The following is a 3,060-nucleotide window of genomic DNA, read 5'->3' as shown; positions in this document are numbered from 1 at the left end:
TGTACTTCAGGTGCCAGGCCTCCTGGAATATACTAATATCTCTAATCAAGATGTATCACTCTTTCATGTTACAGTAGGGCATGACTTTGTCCAGAGGGTGAGGTAGAAGGGATATTCCTTTTTTTTTTTTTTAATTTATTTATTTGACAGAAAAACCACAAGTAGGCAGAGAGGCAGGCAGAGAGAGAGGGGGAAGCAGGCTCCATGCTGAGCAGAGAGCCCGATGCGGGGCTCGATCTCAGGACCCTGGGAATCATGACCTGAGCCGAAGGCAGAGGCTTTAACCCACTGAGCCACCCAGGCGCCCCAGAAGGGATATTCCTGAAGGTGGTAACAATTATACACAGAAGTAACTATACAGTACGTAAAAATCTCTCTCTAAATCCAAAATGAATGTACCCTCTAACCTCCAAATATGCAGATTCTTATAAAGAAGAAATTCAGGGAGGCGCCTAGGTGGCTCAGTTGGTTAAGCCTTCTGCTCAGGTCATGATCTCAGGGTCCTGGGATCAGTGAGGAGTCTACTTCTGCCCCCTCCCCCTGCTCATGCTCACTTTCCTCTCTCTCTCTTTCTCTCTCTCACTCAAATAAATAAATAAATAAATAAACAAAACCTTTAAAAAAGAAGAAGAAACTCAACAATCTAAAAACTAACTGTGATGAAAGATAAGATTGAAAGAAGATACGAAAAAATAAAACCAATTTCATTCACTGGACTAACCAAAAAAAATAATCATTTATTTTATTTTTACTTATCTAATATACATTGTATAATAATAAATGCAATTAATTAACATAAAAAAAAAGAAATTCAGTCATTCAACGTTTAACACCCAGAGAGCTGGACTGTTAGCCAGTCAGTGCAGGGAATATAAGTGTTGGGAGTATAAGACTGTCTATGACCTCCGGAAATTCACCTACAATTTAATAAAGAGGACATACTATCTCAATAAGTAGCAAAAACCCAAGGAAGGAACTGACAAATGCTGCAAGAAGTATACTAATAAAAATATCTGCCAAGTTCATAGGAAAGAGGCATTTCTCTTGTCAGAAAACATCAGAGGGCTTCAAGGAAGAGATGACATTGAGCTAGGCCTCAAAACTTAAAAAGAAATTGAATTTAAAAAATCCAGATGGAGCTTTGCGCAGTGGCAGTATCGTAGCCAATGAGGTTTATCCGAGGCGCGATTATTGCTAATTGAAAAAATCCAGATGGGAGTCAGCTCAAAGAACATTTGGAGAATAGCATAAAGTCCAGTCTGTCTGTGAATGGACTAACAGAGTTAAAAAAAAAAATGCTTTTAAGTCCATTCCAGGTCCAAGTCCAAGCTACATATTAGCAATTTTGCTTTTAAAATGAACTTTGTTAAAGGAGTGAATGAGTGGGAGACATTGCGGTCCCCTTGGGCTACCTTAAAGAAAGAGAAAAAAAGGAATGGTTTGAACTAGCATGGTTTAAGGACAGTCCTACAGGAAACGAGAGGGTGAACTAGGTCGCCATTTCTATTATTTTGTTCTTTCTTCTCTACCCGGAATATAGTTTGCACTCTTTGATATCAATCAAATCTTCTTAAGATCGAATACAAAAGTTGTGTCCCCAAAAAGACTTCTTTGACATACCTTACCTCGCTTGGCTGGCTCTTCTGTTTCACATCCTGTTCCCCCTCTCCTTCCAGTCTTGCTGCCCATCTCTCTTAGGCCTCACATCTGTTCTCTACATAGCAGTCAGGGATCCTTTTTTTCCCTCCTTTCAACTTTCGATTTTGAAATAATTATAGATTCACAAGAAGTTGCAGAAATAGTAGAGAGCAGTCCATGTACCTTTCACTCAGCTTCCTCCAATGGCAACATCTTATGTAACTAAAATACAGTATCAGAATCAGAAAATTGACATTGGTACCATGTAGAGCCTACTTAATAAAAAAAATAAAGGAACATTCTCCCTCATTTTCTATCTCTTTATTTGCTTTATTTTTCTTTAGGGCATTTCTCACCAAGTAATATATCTATATTGATTTGTTTGTTTATTGAATTTCTTCCCCGGCTATTTGACAAAATTATTTTTAGTTTTAGTTTTAGTTTAGATTTTATTTTTAAGTAATCTCTACACCCACAGTGGAGTGCAAACCCATAACCTGGAGACCAAGAGTCACTTGCTTCTTGGTCTGAGGCACCTGAGCCAGTCAGGTGCCCCTAAAATTGTTTTTGTTATATTCTATATGTTCTATCTCTTACCTGTTATGTAAATTCATGTTAATTGTTACAATCTCAGAAACTTTTCTGCTTAAACTTGAGCAAAAGCTGATCAAAATCTTCCATTTAAAACAAGCTTCAGGGATGCGTGGTGGCTTAGTCGGTTAAATGTCTGCCTTTGGGGGTGCCTGGGTGGCTCAGGGGGTTAAGCCTCTGCCTTTGGCTCAGGTCACGATCTCGGGTCCTGGGATCGAGCCCCGCATCAGGCTCTCTGCCTGGTGGGGAGCCTGCTTCCCCCGCTCTCTCTGCCTGTCTCTCTGCCTGCTTATGATCTCTCTCTCTGTCAAATAAATAAATAAAATCTTAAAAAAAAAAAGTCTGCCTTTGGCTCAGATCCTGAGATCTGGGATTGAGCCCCACACAGGGCTTCGCTACTCAGCTGGGAACCTGCTTCTCCCTCTTCCTCTGCCACTTGCCCTGCTTGTGATCTCTCTCTCTCTCTCTCTCTGCCAAAAAAATAAATAAAATCTAAAAAGTAATAATGTAATAAAAGTAATAATAATTAAATAAGCTTCACTGGGATGTTTGTGTGGCTCAGTGGGTTAAGTGTCTGCCTTCAACTCAGGTCATGATCCCAGAGTCCTGGGATGGAGCCCCACATCAGGCTCCTTGCTCAGCTGTGGGGGCCTGTTTCTCCCTCTCCCTCTGCTGCTGCCCCTCCTTATACTCTCTCTGACAAATGAATAAATAAAATATTTTTTAAAATAAATAAAGCAAGCTTCACTGACTCTTTTTTCCCTTTTTGTCCTTTCCTGTTTCTCCCCACTTTATCTGGTTCACACTGTGCAACAGCAGAAATAGGAAGGA

At 40.1% G+C, this 3,060-nt stretch overlaps 1 pseudogene; it reads left to right on the top strand.

Moving 5' to 3' along the window:
- The first annotated feature begins 1,137 nt into the window (after positions 1–1,137).
- On the top strand, positions 1,138–1,254 carry LOC123942805 (annotated as a pseudogene).
- Positions 1,255–3,060: the final 1,806 nt, after the last annotated feature.

This window comes from Meles meles, chromosome 5 (assembly GCF_922984935.1).
Source record: "Meles meles chromosome 5, mMelMel3.1 paternal haplotype, whole genome shotgun sequence".
NCBI lineage: Eukaryota > Metazoa > Chordata > Mammalia > Carnivora > Mustelidae > Meles > Meles meles.
The sequence above is the reverse complement of the archived record's forward strand: the minus strand, read 5'-3'. Positions and strand labels throughout refer to the sequence as shown.